The sequence below is a fragment of the Marmota monax genome, unplaced genomic scaffold (genome assembly GCF_021218885.2).
Source record: "Marmota monax isolate L192 unplaced genomic scaffold, Marmota_monax_Labrador192_F-V1.1 WCK01_AAM20220418_F8-fsc00102, whole genome shotgun sequence".
Classification (NCBI taxonomy): domain Eukaryota; kingdom Metazoa; phylum Chordata; class Mammalia; order Rodentia; family Sciuridae; genus Marmota; species Marmota monax.
The window spans coordinates 5,616,009-5,627,477 of NW_026692494.1; the positions used below are offsets into that span (position 1 = coordinate 5,616,009).

General features: G+C 60.4%; 1 long non-coding RNA gene across 1 annotated transcript; it reads right to left on the reverse strand.

Moving 5' to 3' along the window:
• Positions 1–3,544: 3,544 nt before the first annotated feature.
• On the reverse strand, positions 3,545–6,052 carry LOC124092208 (uncharacterized). Its single transcript, XR_006851556.2, has 2 exons — positions 5,238–6,052; positions 3,545–3,953 (listed from the first exon to the last, which is right to left on the reverse strand). It is a non-coding gene; the product is annotated as an uncharacterized LOC124092208 (long non-coding RNA).
• Positions 6,053–11,469: the final 5,417 nt, after the last annotated feature.

Sequence of the window (11,469 nt, forward strand, 5' to 3'; positions counted from 1 at the left end):
GGGTGGCGTCCTGGGCCCTGAGGGTGCAGGGCAACAGTCCCTGCCTCCTCCCCTCCAGGCCAGGAGCTACCCAGTTGTGACAGCCAAACATGTCCCAAGAGGTGGCCCAGGGTCCACTGGGGGCAGAATCAGTCCCATTTGAGAGCCTCTGGATCAGGGGTCACCACAGTAAACACAGCCCAGCGCCCACTGGCTGAGCCACTCTGATCCTAGACAGGACAGGATGCCACGCCTGCCTGCCTGGGCAGCACTGCTGAGCGCCCTCCACCAGGGCTGGCCGCTCCCCTGACTCTGCGCCCCTCCCGAACCCTGTCCTGCCCCCAGTGCCCTGGGTCTGCCCCCACAGCCCTGCTGGGTGGCAGCTCCTGCCGGCTGCGTCCTCCGCTCCTTCCTGATGCTCTGCTCACCTGTCCCTGCCCTGGAGGTCAGCAGAGCTTTCTTCAGGTCCAGTCCTGGCCAACAGAGGACAGGCTACCTGATGGCTGCCTGGGTCGCTGGGGGGCCTGTGCCTCCAGGGTTCTGGCTGCACACCTGGGCCCAGGTGCCGCTCACAGACCTGCCGCCCGCGCCCCACAGGCGCAGTCTAGGGTTCTCAGTGCACTGACTGTGGACGCTGCACAACCATGGCCTCCGCCCAGCTCCCGGACAGTCCACTACCCCAAAGGAAGCCGTGACCCATGAGTCTGTCCCCAGCCCTGCACCGCGAGTCCACGTCCCGTCTTGGCACCCTCCTGTTGCTGGGTCACACGCTGTGGCTCTCACTGAGCGCAAGGTCCTCAGGTCCCTCGGCACTGCCGCTGCCACCGCGCTCCTGCTGGTCATGGACAACGTTCCAGCACAAGGATGGGCGTGCTAGGGTGCCCTGTCCCCTGCTGGCTGGGCACCCCCATGTGTCCAGCTCCGCTGCTCTGTGCTGCCCTTCACTCTGTAGTTCTGCTCACCTCCTGGGTGGCCGCCCAGGGGTGCTGCTGGGCCATCGTCCCCCTCCCAAGCTGGTTAGTGGGTGGAAGACAGGAGCAGCTGGCAGCTGCCGCCCCTCCCCTGGGAAAGCAGCAGAGGTGGCCTCAGCTCCAGGCCACCGGCCCTGTCACTCTGCTGCTCAGCCTCTGGAGACCAGCCCTGGCCTCCCAAGAGAGGCTGGAAAGCAGAGGAGGTGCGGTCAGCCCGCGCCACCCCCGACCCCTCGGCCCGGGCCCCCAGTGCTGATTCACCAGCTGCTGGAAACTTCTCTGGCCGTGCTCCGCTGCTGCCCTGGTCTTGACCTCAGCATGTGACCGGCACAAGGCTGGCGGAGGCCCCACTGCCAGGTCTCTGGAGGGCCATGATGCGGGGAGCTGCCAGGGTCTGCACAGTGGCCTGCAGTGGCACAGCCCTCTGCCTCCGCCCAGCCTACACCTGTCCCCTGGGCTGGCCAGGCCATCTGCTGAGACTCCTGGGAACAGAACCTGGCCAGCACACCGTCCACCCAGTGTCCTCCTCAGCCCCTGCTGCCCACAGGTGCTGAGAAGCCAGCCTTCTGGTCACTTGTCCACCAGGAGACAAAGGCCCCCTGGCACAGAAGGGCAGCCAGGTGGAGGCTGTGTTGGTCTCCGAGGCTGTGACCAAGCGAGGGTGACAGCACAGGGTGTCCTCTGGGTGACTCCAGAGCCCCTGCGGTCGCCCTCTACACAGTGCTCCTCTCCACCGAGCTCTGACCTCCTGTCCCTGGGTATCAGACTCCAGGGACCTCCCGGGTGGGCCCTGCAGCATGTCCTTCTGTCTGGCCCCAGGTCCCCTGGCCACCCACACTGTGCTGTGTGGAGCCTTGCTATTTTTTTTTCCATCTTTTTCCTTTTCCCCCTGTGCTGGGGATTAAACCCAGGGTGCTCTACTACTGAGCTGCATCCTCAAAACTTTTTTTAAATTTTATTTTATTTTCAGACAAGGTCTTGATAAGTTGCCAAGGTGGCTGGAATTTGTAATCCTCCTATCTCAGCCTCCCCAGTGGCTGGGATGATAGGTGTGGCCACCACACCCAGCTTGTCTTGCTCATTTTCATGGCTGAATAATACTCCGTTGTATGGAAGGACCACTTTTAAATTATTAATTGATGAACAGTTATGTGGCTTCCACTTTTGGGTAATTGTGAATAATGATGTTATGTACACAGGTGTATAAACATAGGTGTAGCTTTCCTATTTTAAAAAATAGTTTAAAGAGCTGGGCACCGTGGTGCATGCCAGTAATCCCAGTGGCTTGGGAGGCTGAGGCAGGAGGATCATGAGTTCAAAGCCAGCCTCAGCAAAAGTGAGGCCCTAAGCAACTCAGTGAGACCCTGTCACTAAATAAAATACAAAATAGGGCTGGGGATGGGGCTCAGTGGTCGAGTGCTCCTGAGTTCGATCCCTGGTACCTCCCCTAAAAAAATAGTTAAAGGAAATAAGGAAGGCCAGCAGGGAGGAGGGAAGGGAAGATTCACTGTTGCTAGCTGCAGCCTGAGAAGCAGGGGAGACAGAATCCTGTCACTCAAAATCCAATGCTGGATGGGGCGGGGACTGTGGCTCAGCGGTGGAGCGCTCGCCTAGCACGGGAGGGACCTGGGTGACATCCTCAGCACCACATAAAAATAAGGCATTGTGTTGTGTCCATCTACACCTAAAAATAAATAAATATTAAAAAAAAATGCTGGGGTTTGGGGGGGCGGGCAAACTGGGCTCCAGCTGTTGGGGTGGTGGAGAGGGTAGGGCGAGGTTGGCCTGGCCATCAGAAGGATGGAGCAGCCGGCCGGCCATTTGTCACAGCCACAGGAAGCCAGCGCCCGCCCGGCGGCCTGCACCCACATAGCCCTGGGCGGGGCTGTCTCAGTTTCCCACGGCAGCTGTAGGTGTGGCCTGCAAACCTAGAGACAGGCGGACTCCACCAGGGCAGAAGGAAGGGTGGCAGGGACCAGCCTGGGGCGCCGAGACTTAAAGGACCAGAGGGAGACCCCGGGTTCATCCCAGCACTGCAGAAGACAGACACGTAAAAATAAAGGGCCGGGAGCAGTTTTGAGGACCTGCGGGGGGGCTTGGGGCCGTGGGGACTCAGAGCAGAGTGAAGACCAGATGTTCCCCCTGGGAAAGGCCTTTTCAGGGAGAGAGATGCCAAGGGATTGGATGTCGAGGTGCAGACATCTTGGAAATGAGGTGTGAGGTGAAGAGCAGGACCTCGAGGGCCCAGGGGCGAGACAGGTGAGAGGGACTGGTGGCTGGACCACAAGCGGAGGAGACGCTGTGTGGGGACAGAGGCTAGCTGCCCAGGCGGGGCAGGGGCAGATCCCCGGTGCGGCCTCCCGGGTTCTTTGTATCAGAATTTCACAGAAGCACAAGTAAGACAGGAATGAGGCTCCTCAGCTGTAAGCTGGCTCCTAAGAGGACAAAAGCTCCAGGCTGACTCCAACTAAGGACAAAGGGGCACAGCTTTTACGGCATCTGCCATGGGGGCCTCCTCTTGACGTCCTGTAGAGGTGGGGTCTCAGCTGCCCTGCGCTCCACCACACCTTGGCACACACCACGGAGCCTTAGCGTCGCATTGTACTCCCCACCTTGGGGCTGATTTTGTAAGCTGACACAGCCAATGTGACCCTGTCATGGCAGCAGGCGTTCTAGGCATGTGCTATGGCAGGGAGAGGCCCTGGTCGTATTTTCAGAGCAGGACAGACTATTGGCTGTCTCAGTAGCTTGGTGACCCTGTCTTTCTGGTTCTGACTTCTTGGTCTCTCGGCTGACCACAGAGTCTCAGGGTCAGCCTGCCTCCCCGACTCCGGCCTCCGGCCTCCAGCTATGCTATCTTCATCATACAGCTTTGAAGACCCAGTCTCTTTTTAACTCCCGATTTTCTGGCATGTCTGTTAATCCCATGGGATGGGAGGCTGGCTTGGCTCTCCGGTGGTGATCTGAAGAGGAGTGCAGACATCAGACTGCTTCTGTGTATTTCTGTAATGAAAAATATGTGTATCAGAAAAAAATGAAAGTCCAAGAGAAATGTAGACTATTTATTTATTAGTGGAACTGGGAATTGAGCCCAGGGCCACTTTACCACCAACACATCCCCAGCCCTTTGTGTTTTGAGACAGAAGCTCACTTAGTAGTTAAGGTTTCCCTAAGTTGCCAAGGCTGACCTTGAGCCTGACATTCTTGCCTCTGCCTCCCAAGCAGCTGGGTGACAGGCGTGGCGCCTGCCCAGGAAGAATATGGACCTTTTAAAAGCTCTCTCAAGGGATGTCCGACATGGGGGCGCGGGTAGGGGCAAGCAGCAGGAGCCAGACTCCGGTGTGGGCTGCAGACAGGAGACCCCCCCAGTGCTCCAGTGGGAAGGAAGTGGGGTTCAAGAGGGTCCCAGTGGGAGGTGAACGTGGGGTCTTAAGGATCCTGCAGTTAGCTGAATCACAGCTCCCAAAGACATCTACATGGTCACCCTGGAACCTGTGAATTGGTCGCTTCAGGTGACAAAAGGAACCAGCTCGACTTGAGCCCTGGGCCTTCAGCATGTCCACTCCCCTACAGCCACCCCGAGCATGCTCCAGGGGTACGCAGAAGTCCCTTCACCGTGTCCTCGCGCAGGGTCTGACTTTGGCTGATGGGCCAAGAAGAGCGCAGAGGAGGGCTGTCCGGGTGGTCCTGGGGGACACTACTGCCTGGCTGCTGCACCCCTAATGGTGGCTCAGAGCCTCACCACCTGCCCCTCCAGCAAGGTAGGGGTGCTTGAAAGGGATGTCTCCTGGCCACCTGGTCAGAGCTGCTGGAGCTGGTCCCCTGGGGAAACAGGCCCAGGAGGCCAAAGTCCTGGCCCGGAGTCAGTCATACCGCCGGGCATAGGAGAGGCTGACCTCGCCAGACCCGTTGACCACAACCAGGGGCCCAACGTCTCCGCCCAAAAGCCGGGGCCAGCGAGGCGCGGAGGGATGTTCGCAGTCCCATGAAGAAGTTCCCGGTCCTGCCGGCCCGGCCCGACTACGACTGTCTCATTGGGTAGACTTGGGCGTTAGCCACGCCCTTCAGGTCCCTGGAATCCTATTGGTCCAGCACCCAGGCACCGCCTCTCACCCCTGGAGCCCGGGAGACCCGCCGGTTAGATGACGCAAACGTGTTTCGTTGGCAACCGCTCCTGGACCGGACCCGCCCTCTAGCCAAGGCGCATGCGCGTGGCCGTTACGGCTCCCCGAGGCTCGCAGGCGGTTCCCCGGGGCCCGCCGTGTCCCATCTCCCGCCGCCCGTCACCTTGGGGCGGAGAGCGAGCTGAGCCCCAGAGATCGTCCTCCCGAAAGGCACGTCCACGGAGTGGAAAAGGGTGTGGCGCGGTGGAGACCCCGCAGACGGGGCAGGCTGGTGGCCGGTGGCCTTGCCGCCCGGCGGTAGGTCGCTGGAGGGTTTGGCAGCGCAGCAGATCCACGCACCAGGGGGAAGGCAGCCTGAGCCAGACCTCGGCGCATCCTCACACCGCAGCCCAGGCTGCTGCAGTCGGGGACCAGCTGGCTGGACCTTCCTTGCTTTCCCCCTCTGCAAGATGGGAATGGGGAAGGCCGCCGTGTTCCTGCCTGGATGAGTCTCCTATGGCTGCTGCAACAAGTCAGCACAAGTTCAGGGCCTTGAAGGGGCCCCAAATGATCCCCTCAAAGACCTGGGGCCTCCTAGAATTCCTGAGGCCCCTGAGAGTCCATGTCCCCCTCTTCCAGCTCCTAAGCCCCCTCAGCCCTGAGCTCCTGCCCCCTCCTCCAGCTCCAGGGCCAGCAGCAGTGTCTCCCAGACTGTCTGATTTTGACCCTCCTGCGTCCTCTCATGGGACCTGTGGTGACCACAGACCCCAGCTCAGGGTCTCCCCTGATCCCACCTGCAGAGTCTCTTCTGCCATGGAAAAGTGCCAGTCACCTCCCAGGATCTGCACAGGTACCCTGAAAGCACCCTCTCCAAAGTAGGAGCTGTAGGATGTGATGCCCCTGGTCCCTGGGACTGGGTGGGTAGCCGAGTCCTTCCTGTTCTCCCTGAGGGCCACACAGGTGTCCTATGGGTTTCATCAGTGGGTATAACTTAGAGGATGTGGCAGGAGGAAGTCAGATGACAAGCCAGGTGCCTGGACCTCAGTTACTGGGGCAGGGTGTTGGCCTTTGCCCATTTGCTGGGCCAGCCCTGCCCAGCCACATAGCCCTGTCCCCATGCCTCCTTTGGGGACTGTGCAGTGACCAACCCCCAGAGAGTCCAGACATGTGATGCTACCCGGTCAGAGCAGGACAGGACCCAGGGCTGCCCAGCGGCCCACCCCCAGTCCAGGACAGCAGGCCCTGGCTCCGTCCCCAGCACTGCTGAGCCACTGGAATGAGCATGCCTGAGTCAGTCGGCAGGAAGGGACACTTACAGCCACTTGCATCAGATGGCCCCATGGGCAGGAATGCCAGCTCAGCAGGAGGCCTGTGATGGCCTTGCCATGCCCCTCACTTAATTGGGGACCCTCCTTGGGGCTGTGGTCCCCATCCCTGGATGAGGTGGGGGTGCAGTCTAAGCTGGGTGCTGGGCCTGGACACCTGATTCCACCTCTGGAAATCCAACCTCCCAGGAGCTGTGATGGCTAGGGTGCTGCCATCTGGGCTCTCCCACACCTGCTGGTGCCTGAGGGCAGTCCTGCATCTCCTAAGCCTTGCTGGCCAGCTCTGAGCAGGGCAGGAGGGAAGCTAGCCACCCCCTGAAAAGCGCAGCTCAGTCTTGTGAGGAGGCTGCAAAGTCCCAGCAACACAGGCAGGTGCCCGTGAACAGCAAGACTCCCCTCGACAGCCAAGTTGGCTCTGTGTCCTATGGGCTAACAGCAGTGCTAGAAAACCCGTCTCAGGTTATGGGAGTGAGATGACACTCCAGGAGGCGGGAGGCTGAGGAGTCAGCCCAGCCTTCTGAGACGACTCGGTCAGTAGCGGTCAACAGAGCACCGTCTTCCCCATTCTGAAAACAATAAAACTCGAGGCTCCCAGAAGAGAAGGGTAATTCCAGGGGAGGGGCCAACGTGTGTGGAATCCTCACCAAAGTGAGGCACAGTCCCCCCTCCTTAGCAAATGCAGTGCACACCCTCCTGGAGACGGAAGGTGGCCTTGGCCCCTGGATCACACACATGGGACTTGGTGCACATGAAGTCTGATGAAGGCCACAGGCAACTAGAGTTCTGCCTCTGCACATGGGGAGTTGAGATGGAGTTCCTGCTTACCCCTACGGATGCCATTAAAGCTCTTCCCCTTCATCCTCTGCCGAGTCAGCCCGGGGTCTCTGTCCCCCAGTGCTGTCAGACACCACAGAACCGCCCCGACCCACCCCCAGTAAAGTCTTGCATGTGCTTAAATTATTTCCAGTTCCAGGGTTCATGTGTACAGCTCAGAACCCGACACCGCGCATGGTCCCCACTTAACGCGTGTGCGCAGGGGTGCACGCAGGCCCAGCACCCACTGCTGCTCCCACCTGTTTTGCCTGCCCAGCCACAGGCTCAGTGCCTGTCTGCAGCATCTGCTTCAGGGACACACCACACGGTCTCTAGGCTGCAGGAGGGGAAGGATCTTTACCGCCACCCTCTAGTAGGGTTGCCAGACAAAACAGGTGAACTTCAGGTCCTCAGGAACCCTCGCTCACCTGGGTGCATCTATGCGTGGACGTACTTACACTTGGGATGTCTACGGAATATTTGTTACTTACCTGAAATTCAGATTTACCTGGGCAACACCATCCACCTCTGCTGCCCTATGCACAGGGTTCCCTTCCTGGCTGTGGGGCAAATGACTGAGAAGGTGACAGGTGGCACGGGAGCCCAGGACATCCTGGGGCCTTCAGGAAGTGGGACTTATTCCTGGGCATTTTGTAGAACCCTGGCCTCTCTGCCAGGGTCCAGGAAGCCCTGGTCATGGGACACCTGGCAGGCCAGCTAGAGTGAGGGCCAGGCCAGGCTGGCTGGGGTCTCTCGTGGGAAGAGGGAGGTGCCTGGTGCTGATGACCGTGAGGGAGACAGCAGGTGCACATGGGGCCTGTGAGGGTCCATAGGACGTGAGAAGAGGAAAAGCAGAGTCCTGGGCTGGGAGGGCCCTGGAGCCCATCCACATGGCCCCCCTTGAGTGGTCTCCCAGCCCCCACCACCACTCTGGCTCCCTGGGCCTGATCTGCCCCCAAAGCACCCTAAAATGGGATGGGGGCCAAGGACTGCAGTCACTGCCACTGGCCTTGGGTATCGATGCCTGTTGGTGCCCAGGTCAGGAAGGGCTAGGCTGCCAGGGCACAAGCATGAGGCTGAGCCTGGGTGGGGGACACGTGGGCTCACAGGCCGGGCCTCAGGCCTGCCCTCAGTGTGGACACAGGAAGCCACGACTAGGGCTTGGTCCCAGCCTGGGAAGGCACCTTGGCCAGGGAGGGAGGCTGCCCTGGGTCAGAGGAAAGAAACGGTCCTTCCCGACAGGGGCTCAGGAAGTGGTCCAGGACGGAGGGACCCCCAGGGGTGAGAGGCTCTGTTCTTGTCCCTGAGGCACCTTCAGGTGTGGCTTTGTGAGTGTGAGGCCGGGGGTAGAGGGTCTCGGACTGAGCTGTGGGGGAGGAAGGGAGGGCGCAGGAAGGACAGGATGGGGGCCAGGGAACCCTGCCCACTGAGGCACGACAGGGCACCCCAGAGCGTGACCCTCCACTTACTTCCTGTTTGTTCTCATTTTCGGAGCCAGCACCTCCAAGACCTTCTGCTTGGTGGCCTCTGGCTGTCAGTTCCCCAGGTCAGCCCTAAGTCTCCTCCAGGGCTGGCCATCTCTCCTGGGGTTTGGCGGGCACCCCTCCTGGGCCTTGCCAGTGCAGCCTGCTGCGCTGGGCCCCTGTTCTTTGCCCTTGGTGGACCTGCCCTGGTCACGTCCATGGCCCAGCCCAGCCACATCAGGAGGATCCAGGGCCCTGCTTCCTGCCTCCTGCCAGGGAGCCATGCCTCCCCAGACAGGTGGGGTCTTTCTCCAGAGGCCTGCCAGACCCTTGGGGTTGAGGCAGAGCCAGCAGCCCTCCTGCTGCCCTGGCCACCATCAGGTGGAGGCCCCTGGGCACCCAGCACTTCTAGGAACTTGGCTTATGAACGGGCATCTGTGGGGAAGAAACATGGCCAGTGGCCAGCCCCAAACAAGGCAGAGCAGGACAGGGCAGGCTGAGCGGCAGCAGCCAGGCCAGGTGGCCACCCTTCCTGTTCCCACTGGCTGCACCCAGGGCCTGGATCAGGGCCTGGCTGCCTGTGGGAGGGCCACCCCACCCTGGCCAGGACTCCCATCCCAGGTGCTGGACTGAGGGACTTGGGCCAGTCTGTAGGGGTCTCCAACCTGCCCCAACCCAGGAAATGAGTGTTGCAGGGGCATAGGTGGGTCCCTGTGTGTTCTAGCCTGCCCGTGGACGCGCATGCACGCGGGAGACTGCCTCAGACACAGGGAGCCGTGTGTGTGCGCCAGGTCCTCCCAGCACACCCCCCCCACACAGGTCACCCTCCCGGCTCCTGGTCCTCAGGCGGGACTTGGCTCACTCCAAGGGTGGAAGCAGAGGTCTCAGCTGGGTGACCCTCAGCGTCCAGCATGTTCTGGGCACATGTGCAGATGTCACAACAGGGGTGTCCTGGTCTGGAGTGGAGGCCAGGGATGCTACTCAGTGCCCTGCAGTGCCCAGGACACCATCCACAGTGCCAGGGGGACTGGGCAGAAGGAACCTCGGGCCAGGGGTCTGCATTTCCTCAGTTTTATTACCCACAGAGTAAGACTTCTAAAGGGACCCACCTGCTGGGCTGCAGCAGACGCACACACACACACTACCATGATGCGCAGGACAGGGCCTGGCTCTGGTTTGGGGAGCAGGCCCGTCCACTCGGGCTCCCACACTAGACCCACACCTGGCTGGACTAGAGCCAAGGTGCTAGGCAAGACCTCAATCCAGGGCTGCTCCCTGTGGCTGCATGAGGGACAAATTCACTTGGGTCTCACTTGAGGGAGGACACAGCTAACCCCCAACCAAGAACACACATCCCAGTCACCCCAGGAAATGCTTCAGCTGACTGCCATGAGCTGAGTTGTGTCCCCAGGAAAACCTGTGTGTGTCCTGAGTCTTGCTGCACCTGCGAGGGGGACTTCATTTGGAAACAGGGCCTTTGCAGGTGTGAGGAGTAGAGGTGAAGCCCTGAGGGCGGTTCTGTCCAAGGTGGGTGCTGACGCATGACAGCTGTCCTTAGAAGAGGCACACTGGGACAAGGAGAGATGCCCCAGGAAGACGGGCGGGGGCTGGAGCCATGCAGGCACCAGCCAGGGCTGTCCGAGCCCCAGGGGTTGGGAGAGGCAGAAAGGGTCCTCCCTTGGCCACTGGTGGGACCGCGGCCCTGTGCCCCCCTGGGTCTCAGACCTCTGGGCTCCCGAGCACAGCAGCGTCCATTCCTACTGCTGGGATCACCCAGCTCGCGGTCATTTGCTACTTGAGTCTTTGGGAGCCCATACACCTCCTGGGCTGGGCCAAAGCTGTGCCAGGTGAGGGACAAACATTCATGGGGAGTGGCCTTTCCTCCCACCGGTTGGTGGTGTGTGGGAGAGGTGCAGAGTCCAGCCTGACCTCTCATTCTGGGGTCTTCTGATGTTCCCAGTGTTCCTCATTCACAAGCCAGCCAGCCATCCCACACACCTACACAACCCAGGTGCACGCTCACACATGCGCACACTACAGCCAGCATTCCTATGTTGGGGTCCTGGACATGCAGGGGACAGATCTAAGCTCTTCTGGAACTGACACTGGAGGGGGGGGCAGGGGCCCATCCATTCCTGTCCACACACAAAAGCACAGTCATGTGAAAGCAAAGCCTGACCCTTACACACAGAGAAGTCCCTGACCTGGACCCAGGGGTGGGAGGGGACAGCCAGGCAAGGGGGATGTGGGGAGGAGGAGGGGTTGAGGTCTCTCCTGGGCAGGTGACCTAGCAGCCCTACACAGACACACAGACGCACAGAGACACAGACGCACACACAGACACACAGATGCACACAGGCGCTCTCTCTCTCTCTCTTGCACACACACACACACACACACACACACACAGAGCAGGCAAGGAAGTCAAGGGCTCCTCGCTGACCATCTTTGGCCATCAGTTGTGGAACATCAACGCTGGGGATGGCTGGGCCAGAGTGGAGAGCCCCCTGCAGGTTCCTCCAAATGTCCCTGTGGCTTTAGCTGGGGTCTTGAGGGCAAGTGAACAGAGGCTGCCCAGCAGGGAAGGGGCCCATCCAACTTCAGGTCAATGGGCTCCAGCATCTCAGAGCTCAGGGCCTGGTTAGGTCCAGCAGAGAGAGGTGGTGGAGGCTTCTGGAGGGACAAGACGGGGTCGGAGAGGAGGGACTACTGGGATCACAGCTGGCGAAGCCCCTCAGTGCCTAAGGCAGGGACCTCAAGAGGGGCTGTGCCTTACGGAGATGGCAAGGTGCCAGGACAGGGGTGGATTCTACTG